Genomic DNA, 21,808 nt, shown 5'->3' on the forward strand with positions numbered 1-21,808 from the left:
TACCTCCTCTGCCTCTGCTATGCCTTCTCCAAATTTGGCCTTGAGCTTCTTTACTAATTTATCCTTTTTCTTTAGTTAAGAAGTTATCTTTAGCTCTATATCCACTTTGGATCTCACCACATCATATGTACCAAAATGTGGAGCACTCTTATCTACTTCCTCTACTAACAATGCTATCATGGCTACAGATGCCTCATTAATGTTTATTTCATAACCAAGAGGTCTAAGCCATCTTACCCTTGGTATGGCTAATTGAATGTAGGTGTGATCAATGTGAACAAGAAAAAAAATGTCATTTGTGTGTTGCTCCACAAGTGAGACTGGAGTCCTAAGTCTCTATTTCTTTGAATTCTTGAAATCTTCAAAATAACTTGTCATAAGTGTCTCAAAATTTCCCCCCATTTGTTCAATATATTCATTCACCTAGGCTAGAATGGACATGTTTTCTTTCCAGCTAACCTTTCCAAAAGATGGGAATTTATTCTATACATGGAAAAATATACAAATCAAAATTGCACCAAATTTACATTGAGCTCCCTTAGTTCTTCTTATAGCTTCAAAATTTTCATTGATTTGTTGTAATTGTAGTTCTAAAAGATGATAAGTATGATCCTTTTTCACTAGTTTGTAGCCACGTCCACTACAATGCATGGAACAATATTGAGTCTACTTGATTGATAAAATTTGTGAGATATGACTCTGACAAAAAAATCAATAAGAGGATCCTTAATAGTATCTATGGTCATGCCTCTCTTGTTCCATTTGACTCCTATATTCTTCTCAATGGCTTCTTTGGAGTCACTCCTTAGGGTTTTAAGCTGATCTAGGGTTGGATATCCTGTTACCCTATGATAAGCTTCTTTGATTTCCATATCTCCTATAGCTTTTAGCTTATAGTTATAACATCTCCTAACATCTTGCACCATTACTACCTTAGGAAGAATTACAAATATGGCTCCGGTTGGGTCATTTTTGTAGGCAACTTTGGGGATAGGTTGAAAATTAGGTTTCTTAACTTCATTGACACTAATTGGACTTGAAATGGCTATTTCTCCTAAGGTTTCCTAGAACTAGAGGCCATTTGTGCAATCTAGGGTTTCAACACAAAGAAATTTTGAAACTGCATAGCTTAACACTAGTATAAATACCTTGGAATCGATGAAACTATGTTGGATCTATGTAGAAATCTACTCAAATACTTGGAACACTACTTGGAAATTGTTTTTCACTCTTCTTCATCTTTGCTCTTTGTTCACGATGGTAAAAAATGATTCAAAATGTGATCATATACCCTTATTTCATAGCATTTAATGCTTAGTGCATTTACAGCTATCCACTCAACTCCTTAAGAATTTCTACTTTACTCAACATCCATTGCCTTTCCTCCACTCAACATACACTAGAGTTTCTCTTCACTCAGCATCCACTACCAACTCAGCTGCAACTAACCACTTAGCTTCTACTAACTTTGGTAGATAACTTGACATGTATTGGATCTTTAATTTTTAGTACTTACTTGTCTAGGAATTGATGTATGATAGACCTTTGTGTATCAGTTCCACATTCCTTCTTTTTCTTAGTTGGATGAGGTGTGACTACTTAACCTTTTGGGTGAAGTGATCTCTTCATTGGATGTGCTACTTCCATCTTTCTTCTTCCATTTTTTTTCATCTCTCCTTTGATGTGTTCAACGTTTGCCTTCTCTTTTGCATTGTTGAACTCTAAGTTAGGTGCCTTTGACCCTATTTGGAAATTTCTATTGATATGACTAGTCTTCAAACAACTGAAGCATGTGGTTTAGCTTAACCATCTAATGTAGTTTCCACTAAAATGTGTCCTTAATAAATTTTTATGAATATGTCCATATTTCTAACAATCATGATAACTATGCCTGGTATTTTAATCCCAGTTGTAGTGATATCCATGATTGTTTCCCCTTGCTAGTTGATTAGGTGTCCACATGGGCTTTGATCTACACTCAAAAGCTCTATGTCCATACTTCTTGCAATTGTAGCAGTGACCTTCAAATCTTGGTGTTCTGATGGTTCTAGTCCTATAATCATGTGCTTGATGTCCTTTCTTGTTGCACTTGTGACAGTGACCCATGGTTTTATGTTTTTCATGCTGATGAGTGTTCTTGCTCCTGCACACATTAGAGGTATGTTCCTTTTTACCACAAAAATGACAAGTAGGTTTAGTGTTCTTACCTTTTTCACTTCTTTCCTCTACAGTCCTGGATGACTCTCCTTTTTTAGTGCTAGTGTATCCTAGTCCTAAAGTATCATTGTTGGCTCTTGGTGATTTTTGTAGCTGTTCAAAGTACTTGATAGACTCATTGGGTTTGTTGAAGCTCTTTGCAATCTCCTCTCTTTTTAGGTCATTTTGCAGTTGTTCATTTTGCATCTTCAGTGTGGAGATCTCAATGTCCTTGATATTTTGTTCATGATGTGCATTCATCATTTGGCTTAGGGTGTCTAGCTACATGTTGGAAATTTTTGCAAGCTCAATTGACTTTTCCTCCAATCTATTAGAAAGGTTTCTCTTGTCATCTTCTAGCATAGCCTTATCTTCAATGGCTCTTTTCTTCTGTTCAATCACTTTACAAAGCATCACGGCTTGAGATTCTTGTTCAAGCTTGAGAGTTTTGATCTCTTCTACTTGGGCGATATTCTTCTCCATCAAGTTTTCTATTGCTGCATCAAACTCTTTAGGATCTCCATTTGCAACCACTTTTGAGGTCTCAATCTCCTTATACTGTGTATCATTCTTAGCTATGGAAATCTCTCTTCTTCTCTTTAAGGATTTTCTTAGTTCCTACCTGGCTTCTTCCAAAGTATGTAGAATGAGTTGTATATCAATCACCTAGCTTTCTATTATCTTTCTAAGTTTGTAGACTTCTATTTCTAGATCTTTTGTCCAAGCTGTAAGGCTTCTTCTTATGAGAACTAGGCTTTGATACCAATTGTTGGAATTTACAAGTGGTAAGATTTTCTTTTGAGAGGGGGGTGACGAATCAGAAGTAACAAACTTTAACTTTTAAAAATTTTAACTCAGATCATTCACATGCATCTAACACATCTACTTAACATGAAAGTAAAGACATGCATGAAAATAGATAACACAAGATTTTGGTCACCGAGAAACCCTCCAAAATGAGAAGGTAAAACTAGGGTGGCGATGACACAAACAAATTATCACTATAGAAATTTGTAACTCGTTAAGGTTGCAAAGTTTGACCACTTCCAATGGTCTACCCTATGAAAGGCCTACCCTGTTAAAGGCTTTACACCTTGTTAAAAGTGACCTATCCAAAGGATTTACAAACACTCACTTAGATTGTTACCCTGTTAAAGGATTTACAACCCTAGTAAGGATCTACAATATGGCTGCTAAACCAACCTATCATCATAGGATTTTCATTCTCCTAATACAATGGTTAAAGAGTATAGTAGAATGACTTGATCTAATGACTTACAATCTTCAATTACTGGTTCCAGATCCTTGTTCTGCTCTATCTAATCCGATCCTTCCTAATCTGATAACTTTCTGTTTGTAGTATTGATGCTCTATTCTAATCAAATTGATTCTACAATGCTTCTCTTCCTCTAAGCCCTTACACCCCTTTTACTTCCTTCAAAACTTTGCTAGCATTCATTCATGCATTCCACATGATTTCTTACTCTTCCACTTGACTCCTCAACTCTAAATTATGAGGTATCAACCTCCTTTTAAAGGATTTGAGACTTAGGGTTAGGTATGAATCCATGATTGATATTCATCCATCTTTTCCCACTCAAATCTTTACACTTTTCTTATTGGTTGCATGCTTTCTCCATTTTTTTGATTGGCTAGATGCTGATTACATAGGAAATGTAAAAGATTTGATCTTATCTTTAAGATTATTCAAGATTCATCTTGAGTTGATTCAAAAACAATTTACATCTAAGTTTGTGAAGGCACAAACTCATATGTTGATTCTTTGTTACTCGACACTTATTTATTGTTGATGCTCGGTACATATAGGATTTCTATCTTGCTCAGCTCCTATAGTAACTCTATCTTGTTAGGCATTTTTACTTTTCTTAGCACCTATAGTGACTCGGCATTACTTGTCACTCGATACTTGAAACTTTCTCGGCACTTGAAGTTTACTCAACACTTGTTGAATTTCTAGCTCGACACATACTGTAGCTCGACATCTATATTATACTTGGCATCAACCTTAGAATTTTCTTAAGTGTGTTGACACCCAATTGTCAAAACCAATATGAGACCAATAGTTCTACCATGCCTCTCTCCCCAAGACTATTGGTAACACACAATAGACCAATCTCCGACCTTGGAACATTTCTCATGACCCTCTTGGAAGACATTCATGTCTACCCACTATAGTTGAGTGAATTGGCACCAATCTACAACCAAAATGTCATAAAATGAATCTAAAATAAACCCAACATAGGGTTAGGTCCATATGCAAATCCATGCACTCTCAAGAGCTTCTAGTTCTGACACCACTTGATGCACCAGTAGGCAACAAAATTCTTCAAACAATAAGGAATGGTAGAAATACACAAAATTCCCTCAACACCTAAGGTGAAGGGTCCTAGTATTAGATACCTATCATAGGTATGTACATGGGCTTATAGGAAGGTTATCACAACCCCACAAGACAAGGTAATCTAATCACTAGGCTTACTAGAGTTCTAAGCACCAAAAACTCAATATGCACTAATGTATTCTCTTATCAAACCCCAAAAACTAGATAAAAAGACCAAGGGTGGCCTAAAATTACTGAAATGCCCTATTTAGGTCCTACCAAACATGAAAAAATGGTTCATTTCATCAAAAACAGCTTAGAGCATGAAGTTACTTTGAAAACCAACAAATTGGCTTGTAGCCCTCCCACTTGGCCTTGTAAATTCTACCTCCTATTGATGATGGAGAGGAAAAAGAACATTATGATACTATTGTTGATGAACAGTGGCTTCCTCATGAGACACCCTCCAAACTCACTCATGCATGGGATTTTCATGATCAACAAGATCCACTTCCCTTAGATGACACTACTTTAGTTGTTTAAGGGTTATTTTAATATATTTTATGAGTAGTTGTTAATGTTTTGGGCTCTATAGTTTGAACTCTTATGAGGTGATCTTGTATCCCCCATCCCATTTTTTGTGAATATGTAACTTTAATATATAATTAATAGAGAAGGGACTATTCATAAAGAATAAAAATAAAAATTTGATTACAATTGAAAAACATACCACTCCTTAAAGTAGTATTTCTTTCCCTCTTTCAAATTTAGGGTTTGGATGGATTAAGTAGGATAAAATGTATCTACCCTATATTTCATATGTCTTCTAGAAACTTCTCCTAGAATCCTTTTGAATTCACTTGAAAATGGTTACCTCAAATTTTGTGCCACCATCTCATCAACCTTATCTTCCACCTAGTTCACAAAATCCAAGAAAACAAACTTGTTAGCTTAGATTCATCAAATGTTAAATCTTTTAAATAATGCAGCAACTCAACATTATCATCCTTCTAATGCTCGATACATACTAGATTGCTTTATATCCACTATGAAATTACTCAACACCTACTAAAGTTTATTGATGCTCGACATCAACTAAACTTTACTCAGTATCAACTATTTTTCTTAGAATACACTAGAATGAACTTTTACTCAGCTCCAACTAATTTTCTACTCGGCTTGCACTAACTTTGCTTGGCACCTACTATCAACTTGGTCAAGCTTGGTAGACAAACTTTGTGTGACCTGTTCTTCTAAACTTTCTAAGTGTAACCAACCTGTATAACCTTAAGTAGATTATTAATGCATCATGTCATCACTATCTTAACTAATCCTTGTACTTCATTACATAAGATCATAACTCAACCTTTCATCTAGGTGCTATTATTACCTCTTATTGATAAAATCCTCTTCATCAATCAAATAAGTGATAGTACTTGAATCTTATAAGTAATTGTCTCATTAGCAAATAGCAAGTTTAACATCAATGACAAAACAATAATTGAAACACATAGTTTTCTTCAACAATCTCCTTCTTCCAATCATCTTTCTCAACAATGATCTTTTCAATTATATCTCAACAATTTCCATCTTTGGCATTGATGGAAAACCAAACAGATCAACCAAATCAACCAAACTGACTAGGTTAAAATAGTAAGACATTGCCAAAAAGAAAACTTGTATTGATATTTCTCCTTCTATCAACAACTTCCATCTTCTAATTAGGTTACAAAATTCACTCTTTCTTATAACTTCCTTTGACTACGTATATTAGGATTTCTCCCTCTTTGCAATCTCTTGATATCTCTAATATTTATCTCTTTCTCATTAATAATATTGATATGGGCTTGATATATCTCCTTCTTTGATCACTAGAATATCTCCCTCTTTCACAACAATGCCAAAGACATGCCAAAAACTTGTCATCTTAAACATGCAAATATGGGCTCTTGCAATTTCTTCAATTTCTTCCTTTGTCACCTGGCTTGTGACTCATTTGAAGTTTTAGTTCTATAATTACTTTAGGTAGCTCCTAAAGTAAGATCCTTTGCATCAATCTGTAACATATGAATATCAGCTTGTTTGATGCAAGGCACTCCTCTTGTTACTTAGATGGCCTTTGATATGGGTATCACCCCTAATTTACCTCTTAGATGCTCATGAGAATCTTAGGTAATGGTTTTGAGAAGATATCAACATTTTTCTCCGTTGTGTTTACAATTCCATCTTCACCTCTTTATCTTGAACTAACTCTCTCAAGTAATGAGACTTGATTGCAATGTGCTTTGTCTTTGTGTGCATTAGTAGATTTTTTGATATATTAATAGCACTTGTATTATCACAATAAATTATCACTGGTTCTATGATTTATTCTTTCATTCCTTTAGTAATTTTTTAATCTATACAATGTTTGTACAATTTACAGTAGCAACAACATATTCAGCTTTAGTAGTAGATTGTGAAGTACAACTTTGTTTCTGGCTAGTCCATATAACTAGTCTCTTGCCTAAGAAAAATTCTCCTCCACTACTTCTCTTTTTGTCATCAATGTTCCAACCCAATCAACATCAATGTAGGCTCTCAACTCAAATTTTTCATTCTTCTTGTAGTATAGACCAAAATCTTTTGTTCCTTTCAAATACCTCATTATTCTCTTCACAACCATTAAATGATTTTCACTAGGATTAGTAGAGAATCTTGCAACTATCCCTATAGATAATGCAATATCAAGTCTACTATGTACTACATATTGCAATTTTCCAATCATAGACTTATACATTGTTTGGTTCATCTCAACAAAATCATCATTCTTTGACAATTTGTGTCCTATCACCATAGGTGTACTTATTGGTTTGGAATCCTCTAATCCAAAAGTTTTCACTATTTCCTTGACATACTTTGACTGAGTGATATATATACCATATTAAATCTAATATACTTAGAAACCCACAAAATTTTTATCTCTCCGAATATAGACATTTCAAATTCTTGCTTCATCTAATTTACACAATCCTTACATAAAGCATCTTAACCTCCAAATATGATATCATCAACAAATATTTTAGATAAAAAAATACGTTTGCCTTTCTATATCTTTATGTATAGATTGATGTTATCATCAGTCCTTTCAAATCCAATTTTTATAGGATAAGTATGAAGTCTCTCATACCATACTCTTGGTGCTTGTTTCAAACCATAGAGAGCTTTGTGCAGTCACATGCCATGTTCTTATTGTTAACATTAGAAAAAACTTCTGGCTATTCTATGTAAACTTCCTCCTCTAATATAACATTCAAAAATGAAAATTTAACATCCATTTTATAAACTTTGAAACTTTTGTATGCAGCATAAACAAGTAGAGTTCTTACTCCTTCCAATCTAACAACAGGGGCAAATGTCTCTCCATAGTCAATTTCTTCTTCTTGTGCATCCCTTGCAAACTAATCTTGCTTTTTTTCTTTTGACTTCACCATTTTCATCTAGCTTGTTTTTGAATACCCACTTGGTAACAATCACATTATTTTTGTTCTGGTCTAGAAACTAGACTCCATATTTTGTTCTTCTCTATTTGATCAATCTCTTCTTCCATGGATTTGTACCTGTCAACATATTCTAGTGCATAATTTACTATTTTGGGTTCCTTCATGCTCAACAAACATGTTTCATTGTTCAATTTATTTCTTGTCATTGTTCTAGTATCTTTATCTCCAATGATTTGAGTAGTAGGATGATATCTTTTGACATAGACAATCTTGGTCCAACTCTTGTTTCTTCATTTTTTCTTTCAACTTTAGAATCACTATGCATATCCTTATCAGTTATCTTAGCACCTCTTTCGTATGTACTAATCTTAGAATTAGAATGTGCATCCATTTTGTACTATAACTTGGCATCTGAATGTAGCTTAGTTCCTAAATGCAACTTGGCATTCATAGGGTATGACTCAACAATCACTATAAATTGCTACTGATTTGGATGGAACTTAATTTGCAACATCTTCTTCAGTAGGCATTCCTTCATAAAAGTATACAAATGATTTTTATTCTTCTAGCTTTTTAATAGGTTCATCCTCATGCATTTCTGTATATTCATCAAAATTCACATTTGTACATTCCACAATTTTTTAAGTGCTAGTATTCAAACACTTATAAGTTTTACTTCTTGTGAAATATCTTAGGAATATACCTTCTTCACTTTTTGCATCAAGCTTGCAATTCCTAACATCTTTGAGAATGTAAAACTTACTTCCAAATATCTTAAAGTATTTTGCATTGGGTGAGTATCCATACAATAGTTCAAAAGGTGTTGAATGAGTACCTTTCTTGATTTTCACATGGTTCAAGGTTTAAATAGCTGTGCTTACAACTTCTCTCTAGTATTTTAGAGAAAAAATTTTCTCTATCATGAATGTTCTAGCATAGTTCATTATAGATCCATTCCTCCTTTCATATATTCCATTTTGTGGATGTGTTATAGGGGTAGATGTTTGTGTTTTGATTCCTCCATCATTACAAAACATCTCAAATTCATTTGACATGAATTGTCCTCCTTTTTTAGATCTCAAACATTTTAGACTTTTACCTATTTACTTTTCAACTCTTGCGAAATACCACATAAACATTTGAAAACCATCAGATTTATGTTTTAAACACATAACTATCATCATCCTAGAATATTCATCAACAAATATCATTATGTACTTATCTCCCCTGTAGCTTTTAATTTTAGTTGTTCCACACAAGTCAATATGAACAATCTCTAGTATTCCTTTAGAGGTATAAGTTTTACTCTTAAAACTTGATTTTGTCATTTTTCTTAATTGACATTGTTTGCACATTACATTACCAGGCTTCTTCAACTTAGGAAAACCTCTAACTTTCTTTATGTTATTGATACTAACCAAGTTATCAAAGTTAACATGACATAACCTCTTGTGCCATAGCCATACATCATAAAATTTTACAACAAGACAAGTAGCATCTTCTATATCAAGATAGAATATATTACTTCTAGTTTGATCACCTTTTCCAATTAGTTTCCCATTGATGTCATATATCTTAGCAATCTTATTTTCAATTCAACCTTGCATTCTAGATTTTTTAGTTTTGACACACTCTTGACAAGTTATAGTTTAGTTCTTCAACATAGTAAGCATTGTCACATGAAATCTTATCTGTGAGTATGATAGAACCTTTTCCTTTTACCAAACATGCTGCATCATTACCAAATATTACACTATTTCCATCATAACAATTCAGGGTAATGAACTTACTTTTGTCTCTGGTCATGTGATGTGAACATTCACTATCAATGATTCATCTATCATTCTTGTTCACAAAAGTCACAAGTGCATATGCCTCATCTTCATCAGATTTGTCCTTTATTGAAACATATACCACCTCATCATTATGTTCATCAAAATCATTCTCTTAAGAAATTTAGCAAGACTTCTTGCCTTTGTCTTTGTAGTCATTACTCTCTTCATCTCTTCTACTCTTGTATTTGTCACCAGCTTTGTAGTTCTTCTTCTCTGGGCATCTAGTAGCAATATGACCAACCTCATTGTAGTTGAAACAAATGATGGGTAATTTACATTTGAACTTGCCTTTACCTTTATGGAATCTTCTTGCTATTAGTGCTTCAAGTTGTTCAACATCTGCTTCATCTATATCACTGTCACTGGACACATACTTCTTCTTCTTCTTCTTCTTCTTCTTCTCCTCTTCATGTTTCTTTCATGACACTTTTGCTTTGAAAGAAGATTCAATGTTTTCAATTTTTTAATTATCAAACTTAGATAGCTCAAAGGCAGCCAATATACCTACTAGACCTTCAAGTGATAGCTTATTCCTTCGAATACATCTTAGTTCTTGAATTGTAGAAACTCTAATAGCATATATAGGTGGCAGTATTCTCAAAACTTTGCTTAAAATAGTTTTATCATCTATATTACTAGTAGCTCCTCTTATTGCATTGACAACTTCATTTATCCTTTCGACATATTGAGCAATATTCTCACCTTCTTTCATTCTCATATCATCAAACTTACCTCTGAGACTTTGAGCTTTGGCTCTTGGAACATGTGCATCTCCTCCATAGATAGTGGGTAGGACATCCCACATTTTCTTTGCACTGTCAAGTCCTTTGATATCATCAAACTCAATATAACTTAGGGTAGAGACAATATCTAGCATTTCTTGGTTTTGTTCTTTCTTCTTGCTCATATCTTTAACAGTTGGGGCACTAGTAGGATCAACATGTTCCATAGAAATGGTAGATTGTGCATGATCTCCAAGTTCTCCAAGGTGTAGCTTCATCAAAATTTTCTATGTAGGAAAGTTATCTCTATTGAGCTTGGGTGCTTCTCTTTTAGACATCTCAATTTTTGTGCTTCTAGTACTTTCAAACTAGTCTTTTCACAACTTAGTGAACTCCTAAAACATTCATAATCATGCATGCATCCATAAGATTATGTAATCATTAAAAACTTGTAGGTTACTATAAAATCAACATGCAAAAATATAAATCATGAAACATAATAGATTCAAATTCACTTGAAAAAATTGATTTACATAGAAACCCAATTTGGGAAAAAACACTAGTAACATGCTACTCCTTCTCACTCTTCTAAAGTAATATCATGTGAAATGCCAACCCTGTTAGGTTACAATACACACTGTTAAATGTGACTTGATTAAGGGATTTTAATCATCATGTTGGAAGTGAGCCTTGTTAGAAGACTTTAGGCCATTCACTTGGAATGCCACCCAATTAAAGGATTTACAAATAACTGTTAGGTCAACCTTAATCCAAAGGATTTACCCTAGACTGATAGAATTGTTAGAGAGTAATAGTAGAGCTTTGATCTGATATAACTTACAACTTTTGTTGTAGATTACAGATCTCTATTTAGTCCTCAATTTTTCTTGGCCTTCATAATTTTTAGTTTTGATAGCTTGTTCAGCCTTCAACCATTCATCTCTTGAAGCCTTCTTACTTAACATGCCATTGCAAACTCTTCTCTTAGGTCACCTAATGAAGCAAAAACCTTGACTCATTGTCTCCCTTAGGTTCTCAAACATGACAACTTTGCTTCATGACCAGACATTTCGATAAGTAAGAAATTAAGATATTTTGCTGCTCATTTTCCATCTTCCAAATTTAATGTTATAATGGATTAGGAAGGATATAATGTATCTACCCCATATTTCATATCTCTTCTAGAAACTTCTCCTAGAATCCATTTGAATTTTCCTAAAAATGGTTTACCTCAAATTCTATGCCACCAGCTCATCAACCTTATCTTCCACCTGGTTCACAAAATCCAAGAAACCAAACTTGTTAGCTTAGATTCATCAAATATTTTACCTTTTAAATAATGTAGTAGCTCAACATTAGCATCCTTATGATGCTCACCACATACTACATTGATTGGCATCCATTGTGAAATTACTTGAGACCTACTAAAGTTTATTGATGCTCAGCATTAACTAAAAGTTACTCATCACCAACTATTTTTCTTGGCATACACTAGAATAAACTTTTACTCAGCTCCAACTAATTTTCCACTTGGCTTGCACTAACTTTGCTCAACACCTACTATCCACTCGGTCAAGCTTGGTAGAAAATTTTTGTGTGACCTGTTCTTCTAAATTTTCTAAGTGTAACTAGCCTTTATAACATTTTAAGTAGATTATTAATACATCATGTCATCACTGTCTTAATTGATCCTTGTACTTCATTATATAATCATAACTCAACCTTTCCTCTAGGTGCCATTATTGCCTCTTATTGATCAAATCCTCTACATCAATCAAATAAGTGATAGTACTTGAATCTTATAAGCAATTGTCTCACAAGAAAATAACAAGTTTGACATCAGTAACAAAACAATGATTGAGACACATAGTCTTCTTCAATAATCTCCTTCTTCCAATCATCTTTCTCAACAATGCTCTTTTCAATTAGATCTCAATAGTTTAAGTGGTGAACAATGTATGACACTTAGCAATACATTGAGAAATGGTAATCATTCACATAGATAGGTTGTTGGTCAATTAAAACTAGTTGATAGCTATCTACCTAACTAGTGGAGAGTATATAAAGGTTTGGTAGTATTATCAAATGGGTTGAATGTTAGCAAAGAACTTATAATATTTATTCAAAGAATTATGAGAGAGAAGTACATATTGTATAATTTTGCTGGACTCATAATGAAATATTGTAAAGGAAATCAAGTATACTATTGAGGAGATTGAGTATTGAAATGATGATTTTTTATGAATAAAGCTGTATATACTTTGGTGATTCTAAAAAGGAGTGTTTTGTTGTAAAGTATGTGTATGTGATCCAAAAGCAATTGAAGGAAATATACACACATGGAAAATTCAACATATAGTCTTTCTTGAATAATCACCATGGTATTTAGAATATTCAATGGGAAATTAAGAGGATGCTAAAGATAATTATAGCTGGTTTTGTTTTCATTGTGATTAGATGCCTAGCCTGAAAGTGCTGCCTCAAGATTTCTTTTTGTGGATATTTGAATCATTCTTAGGGTGGTACTATGAGAGCATTTGGAGGTTGCGAACTATCTATTGAGTTTGATGTGATTATGTAAATAGCTTGACTCATTGGACATTTCAATATTTCCTCCTTCATCTGACTCATCTATTGGCTTGGCTAACAAGATTGAGAATAGAGAATTTGGAAGTTCCTATTACTATGATACAAATGGAAGGCTTGATATCCTAAATTATCTTATAAAATGAATAGCTCCATTGAGAAAAATATGAAGAGGAGAAATTCTTGTGCCTTATATTCAGAAAGGCTAAAAGAAATAGAGCAAGTGAACTCATCAAGCCAATAAGACTAACAATTAAGGTATGCTTTCAAAGGTAATAAATTATGTTTATACATTAGTATTTAAAGGCTAATGTGGATTTTTTTATGTCTATAGGTTATCATGAATACATTTATAGGAAATTTATGAATTAATTATTTGTTTATACTATATATATGATGTATGATATATTTTATAAGAACTTTTTGAGTTATACATGTGCTTATCTTAATTAAAAAAATTAAATAGATTGTAAAACAATAATTATATTATATTGAGGATAGAGAAAAAATTATGTAAATTCTTTTATTATTATTATTATTCATTATTTGAATAAGAATTTCATATTGATTGTTAGTTATTTGATAATCAAATAGCATGTTTAAAATATAGATTAAAACATATATTGAAATGATCTTATTTATTATCCTTGAGTATTTTGTTTATCCAATCTTTGTAATATCTCGCTTACTTGTTTTTCTATACAAGCATTTGCCTTGATCTTTTCCTTCGAGAAAGTTCTTGTAGGAAAAGGAGGATTAATATCAGATTTAGAGAAAGTATAACACTTTGTTAAAGAGATGTTTATTTTAGAAGCTTAGAAGGTTTATGTTAAAAAATATTCTAACACATTCGTCAAAGGGAGCAGATAGAGGATATGGTTTCATAAACCATCAGTTTTATCGATCGTATTGATTTGGAGGGATTAAACAAATGTTGTGATGGAATCTTCAGTAATCCATAAATCGTAATAGTCAAGAGGACTGAAATTCATTAAAATATATGAATGAGCCTACCCCTTGTGTACATCATAAGAAATTGTGACTTTAAATGAAACCATCTACGAGTCTCTCTTTGATAAATGAAACTTGGCATATGAGTTGTAGAGTCATTCAAGTGGCACAATCATACTCAATCAAGATATTAGTGTATTATGGATGAGCTTGTATTAGCTTCTACTATTAAGATTAATGAATGCTTGGACCTTCAATGGATGAAAACAACAAGTTGGAACTTAGAAAGAAGTTGTTAAGTTTGGTGTGATGTAAAAGTGTTCAATGATATAAAAGTGGGAATATTACATTGTGGGGGGAATAATAGACAATGTTTCATTCCCACTTGAACCATCCTTAGAAAAGGAGATATTCTATGGCCCTCATGGGTAGATAAGTACTTGTATCTTTTACATTTATCTACTCATTTATCTGTAATTCTATACATACTATAAGGGTTATTTTCTTTGATCTTTTCCTTTATGTTTGAGGATATTCTTATAGGAAAAGAAGGTTGGTACTTCACATATGCTACCAAGTATTGTGTAGACTAAATCTAATATAATAGTTCCAAATATCCTTATGATTAAGATGGATAAAGTGGGGCTCTTGAAGAAAACATCTTTGATGATTAAGATTATGAGATTCTTCTACATTAAGAGGGAGTATGACACTTCTTTGAAGGCAATGCTAGAGCTTAGAAGATTGATACTTAGAGGGAGTCTAGAAATATATTTGGGTGACTCTATGATGTTGATGGGCCCACTCCTACATATATCATGAGGGAGTGATGAGTTTGACATGCATCCTTTGGTAAAGAGAGTTTCTAAGGAAGTAACAAGAGGACTTGACTTCCCAGGATTGATGTTCAAAGGGAGAAATTTTTGAGATGTAATCCTTTGTGGATGATATCTTCTCTACGAGGAGAAGTTCTAAGAGAAATTCTTTATAAAGTGCTCTCCTCTTTGAGAGAGAACTATAAGGTGAAAACCCTTTGTACCACCCTATGACTAGGTTCATGGTAGTTACTATTTCACATATGATATGTAATGACAGGTGCTGATCTTTCATTGACATATATAAATAGAAGGTAACCATTATAAGATGACGATCTTATAAATGATAAGCCTATTATCATGGTTCTTTGGGTCAAATTTTTTTAGACACCAAGATAATGAACAAATAGAAGGTAATATTTGTAAGATGACGATCTTGCAAATGATAGGTCTGTTATCATGGACATCTCTAGATATTGTTTCAGACAATTAGAGATCATAGATAATGAACCCATTATGATTACTCTAGATATTGTTTTGGACAATTAGAGTCATAATATATGTTATGATAGTGTTTATAACATTGTAATTGTAGTTATTTGATGAGTCACTATTTTAGAGTGTTAAAGTCAAATAATATGTTGTTTATAGACATCCTTGATTCTAATGTTTCATAAAATGTTTTTGTTACTTCTCCCTTGCTAAGAGGGAGTGTTGAAGTATAGCATTAATCAAAGTGATATACTCATTACAATGAGTATTTGTATTCATGATTTATATGAGCATTATTTTATGTCTCATATTACTGATGAGAATATATATATATATATATATATATATATATTTATGTATGTATGTATGTATGTATGTGACTTACATAAGGTACGTGACATGACTTTGTTGTAGCCTCTATTGGATTGATTTTATTAAAGCTACCTCATTGATGTAAATTGTCCTTTATATATATATATATATATATATAATGCATTGTATATTATTATCTAATAATATAATAATATAATATAATATTACATATATGTTTAATATATTAATATTATATATATGTCAAAAGTGAGTTATACATATAGCTATTTATAAATTAAATGGTGATTAACTATAGAGACATGTCTCTTCATGTTTCTTGAAGAGACATGTCTCCTCCTCTCATATCTATATGAGATCCAAATCTACATTTGGAAATCATTAATTACAATGGCAATGATTATACATTTGCAGAAATGATCTTAGTTACTTTAATAAGAGGTTGTAATCCTTCACTGCAATACTTGTATCATCAATGGTGAGGCAATATAAAGAGAACATCTCAAGTAGAAAACTATTCCCCCTTTCCCTTCTATTTATATTAAGTAAGTGCGATCGATAGGGGCACACTGCTTCATTGTAAGTGCCTTAGAACTTCCTTGATGGCCAAGCATATGAAAGTTGTCTTGCTTTACTCTTGTAGTTTTGCCTCTATTTTTAAATTTTTTTCTCTCAAAAGTCCTTTGAGCCCTTTCACTCCACTGCATTAACTAGATTTAGATCCACAAGCTATTAAGGCTATTGTGCTTTGATACCATTTGTTATGGCACTTTCTAGAATATTTCTTATTTTCACCTTAAGTAAATGTTTCTACTTCTAAAATGATAATTACATTTGCCATTTAAATTTGCAAATATAACTTTAATCAAAATCATGAATTTTATAATAACATTTAGATTTATCACATTGACATCATTCTAGAAATAGAGTTAACTTGATTTTATGCTATGTTGCTTCTTCCAATTTGTAGTTACTTTACCTCAAGGGCCCATTTGGTTGCCGAAATATAAAAATGGGAATAGGAATACCTATTCTGGAATACTTATTCTCGAATAGAAAATGGGGTTATGTATTCCTATTCTTGTTTGGTTCACCCAGAATTTGATGCGGAATACACAGACTCAAAAATTTATGTTTTCTAAAATTAAAAATTTTGGAATAGGAATACGTATTCCTATTCCAGCTATTTAGGTGGAATAGAAAATCCTCATTTCTAGGCCAAAATTAGAATATGCATTCCAATTTTATTCCTATTCCAATTCTGATTTGGTGCATCCAAATAGAGAATTCAAAATTTTAAAAATATACATATGCCTATTCCACTTGTATTCTCGTTACCAAATAGGCCCTAAATGTTAGTCCTTTTATTTAGATAAGTCATGAATTTCTATTATATAAATTGGAAGGAGAAATTACCATCCTTAAATCTCTCTTTTTTTTTTCTTTGAGGGTTTGTGTGCCCTTTGCCTGTAATATTTTTCAATTATACTGTAAACCATCAATTCAACAAAACCAAATCATATGTGCAGCTTGGTCACAGTACAACCACAGAAATCTCTTTTAAAAAATGACTAGATAATAAAATCTAACAAAATTCATACAACCACAATATATGAAAACCAAAAATTGAATTTGGCACCTGTAGTCCTTTGCAACAGAGCCTTCCACATTATGTGCTTGGGTTTTGGTGCTGAAATCCTTTGAACTTGTCAAGCTCGGTGTTGAAAAATGAATTGGATACATAGAATTGTCAATAAATTTGTGACGAATTGATGGAAAATAGTTATTTATGCACCTATATAAAGCTGCATTGCATATCCTCCTCCAATAAAATGCCATGTTAGAGACTGTAAAGTTCTAGACCCTCCTCTAGGCTAGTGGGGAGTAGTGTTGAAAACGCCTGTGATAAATCGTGCCTTTCTTCAAAAAGAAGAACATAAATCTTACCCTAGTGGTTGCAATATGTCTAGGATATTGAATCATTTTATTGATTCTTTTCTTATATTGAATCATTTTATGGATTCTTTTCTTCTATAGTATTTGACACTTCTCTGCTTGCTTTAGTAAGTAGCAAATGTATTTTTTCAGCTAAGAATTTGATTGGTTGGTATAAAATCACCTAAAAAGTTTTGTCACAAGTGGTCTATTTTCAGCAATGTCTATCAGCTGTACTCTTGCACCTTGCTGGGTACAAGCAAATAGTTTTAGTGTTTTTAGAAAATGAATTAACTTTCGTGGTTGTGCATATTAATCTTTGCATAGCATGAGGTACACATTGCACTTTTTAAAATTTCTCTTGGAATATACATACAAAGATGGAACACACATATATTTAGAAGGTTTTTGTTTAATTAGGTGGACCACATAGGTAATTTTGTGCATTCTTTTACTAAATAAATAAATGGTTTCAAATTCTAAATAAATAAATACTTTTTGAAAAGTTCATATTCATCTCAAATGTTAAGGAAGTTTAGTGGTAATGTTTATCTTTATCTTTACAATTAACAATTATTTGTATCCATATTGAATAAGTTTATAATACCTATTGACATGGTCTTGTGTGCATTTAATCTTAGATATCATTTTTTTAAGTTTTGTTAAGAATGACATGGTTATCTTAGAATATTTTAGATGTTAGAATAATAAGTCAAATAATTATAAGTTTAAAAAAAAAGTGTAAAATTGTGTAGAAAGTATTATAATAGAAGTGGTACAACAAAGATTTAAAAAAAAAGTCTAGAAATTAATATACAAGTGGGAGAAAAAAAAACAGACAACTCAATATATACTTGGAAAATAAAATAAAAATTAGACAAACATAACATTAATTTAAAAAGATAGCTAAGATAAGGGGCAATAACATAACATAAGGATGAGAGAGTTAGAAATCTTAAGATAGCTAATCTAATATTGTTAGATGGGCTTTAGTTCAATTGGTGGACTAGAATGTTGTTGATAAGAGGTAATAGCCTTCTGATTTTTATTTATTTTTTAATGATCTTATGAGCTATCGCAAAATTTTTAAGACCAACACCTAATATGGTAATTATATAAGCTTTAGTTCAATTTTTGCATTAGATTGTTGTTGATAAGACATAATAGCCATCTTATTTTATTTTATTTTTAATGATCTTATCAAGTATAGAAAAAATTCTGAGACCAAAATTTTCTAAGTTTTAATAGAATTACTATCCTTCATCTCTAACAAAAGAAAAATTAAAATAATTTGATATATAAAATTCTTAAAAGTAATTATCTTCTACTATAAATGTAGGCCAATCTGAATTGTCTGAAATTTAACTATACCCTAATCCTAAAATTCTAAATCAATTAGTATTTGTTTGCTAATCTACATATTCTAAAGTAATTTTATATTTTTGTGCACATGTTATTGCCTCTAAGTGGATTGATTGGAAGTGGTATCCTGCCACTCCTTTCACCAGCTACAAACCAAGTCTGGGTTATAGATGGCTTTCTCTTCATCTGCCAATGGTGGATATGCTCAATTAGAGATGACATTTGTAATCTTCCCTTTCTCAGTGGAGAAAGCATTTTGACACTATTTGGAATGCCATTATAGAACCCAAGATTTCCTATTTTGTTTGGTGTCTAGCTTTTCAAGGTCTTCCCCTTAGGCCTCTGCTCAAGCATATTGGGGTTCCAGATCCTAGGTGTCCATTTTGTGGTCAATTAAAATCTTTCCTGCATATTTTTTGGTTTTGTGGATGTGCTCAAAATTATTGGCACTAGATTCATGATTTTTTAAAGCCATTTTTGTCTTAATCCTTTTCTTGGCACATGGTTATTTTGGGTGATTCCCCCAAGATTTGTAGAAAATTTACCCAGATTTGGCTGGAGATTTTGTTCACTATGTCGAAAGATAAAAATGTTGTTCTTTTCACTCACAGTTTTCTTCATATAAATATTGCTATGAACACTAAGGTGTGTATTTGTAATAATGAAATGATGCAGATACAAGTGCAAGCAAACAAGGTGACCTTGGAGATAGCCCACCTACAAGAGTTTTTTAATCACTGGGGCAATGCCCCTTGTACTATTGCCAGGGTTCCTCTGCCAGAGGCGTAGTTATTCAAGCCGCTGCTTGCACACACCGCATTCACATGCTTCCCACCATCGCTCTCCTAGCGGTGACCATGGTGGGTGTAGGCACCACTCGGTTTCTGTGGTGGCACTGGTTGGTCCTCGACTCCTCCTCTTGGTCATTGGCAAGTGGTTTCTATAAAGTGGCCTTTTTGCTTAGAATTGGCCATCTCTCCTTTGTAGCTTGATAACAAGGATGCTGACCAAGCTCCTGAAGATGTTGCTAATGGCTGGACTCTTCCCAGCCAGCTTGCCAATCCCAGCGATGAGTGAGGATTTCATGATCGGGATGAACCACCCCCATCAGCTAGCACTGCTTTAGCGGCCTGAGGGTTGCTTCTTATGTTTTTCTAATGAATAGTTGTTGATTCCAACTTTGGCCATATGAACTCTCATAAGGCGATCTTTATCCCCGACCTTTTTTGTGAATTGTAATTTTAGTATATTATTTATTAATAGAAAAAAACTATTGTTATTGATTTATTAATAACATGATAGACCTATATATTTATACATGAAATGAACCGTAGACAATTGTTTTATCCAGTCAGTTAGCATATCTATTGAACGCTTAATTTTATTTTTAAACGGGGATCAACAATATTCATATCTACAATCTACGAGCTTTAAAGCACTTCATAAAACGCGAAAAATTCTTCGATGGTGAAGAGGACAATTTATTAGAGAATCTCCACTTTAATTAATGATAGGCTATATTGATATGTCAGTCTTTTACATGATAGCACCAAAAATCCTTAAGCTTCGATGTAGGAGATCAAACATTAGGGTTCAATACACAACATGCGTTTGTACTTCGTTGCTTTACAGAAACTCCTTTCTTCGTACAAGTTTAATATTGAAGGTAGTTTTGTACATCAGTGTCATTATTCCAATGGAGTTAGCGTGAAATCCAGTAGATGACCAAGCAACCGATCACTATAAGAAGAGCTAAGCCTTCAATATCGTTGGGGTTGCGAAGATAGTAAATTGCACCCAAGGCAAAGAGGACGAGGTGCAGAATAGCAAACCTCATTATTGGAGGAGGAGGGAGAAAAGGATGAATCAATGTAAACAATCGCTCCGGAAACCAAAAAATCCTTCTTGACAACGCCTCCGATAGACGAGGATGTCCTCTCAAATAGATGCGCAAGATTTCAAGCGTAATTCGTTGCTGTTGACGATTGTGATCATCATCATGTGGATCCATTGATATTTCACACTTTCTGCCTATAAGCTGACACCGTTCTCTTGCAGAAAGTGTGAAACAAATGTAAGCTACATCCCACATCCACCATTCACCCAATGCCAATTTATATTGAGCGCCCAGAAGGAGAGCTTGATGAGACGTTTGGATTAACCAAGGGCAATAGAATTCCAGGCGTCGAGGTAGGGATTTTGTGGAATATTATGAAGCTTTTCTTCGGGGTTGCTGCAATAGGAGAACGAAATAAATTTACTGGTTACACTTATTTCGTTATAAGCTAAGGGCCCGTTTGGTTGCAAGCGTAGGAATTGAGAATTAGAATAGAAAATTTGAATGAAAATGGAGAATGAAGAATAGGAATGGAAAAATGCAATCCAATCTTGTTTATCCCTTGTTTGGTTATGCAAGTTTAAATTGGAATAGGGTTAACTTGCAATCGGAGCCATTTGAAAATATTTCTGAAAATGCAATCGGCACCATTGGAAAATCATTGAAATATTTGAAAATATTGAAAACAAAGTTCCAGCGCTCACCCCAGGTCAAAGCGGATTTTAAAATTTAATCAAATTTGAGAAAGCTAAAATGAATGCAAGAATAGCAATTCCAATTACAGGTATTTTTTGGAATGGACAAAAGCTCATTTTGGGGCTAAAATGAGAGTACGTATTCCTATTCCCTATTCCTATTCCACGCACCAAACAAAGAATACAAATCATATTCTAATTTCCTATTCCTATTCCGGTTGTATTCTAG

This window comes from Cupressus sempervirens, chromosome 9, assembly GCF_028749045.1.
Source record: "Cupressus sempervirens isolate cs-2001-9-10 chromosome 9, ASM2874904v1, whole genome shotgun sequence".
In the NCBI taxonomy this organism is placed as follows: domain Eukaryota; kingdom Viridiplantae; phylum Streptophyta; class Pinopsida; order Cupressales; family Cupressaceae; genus Cupressus; species Cupressus sempervirens.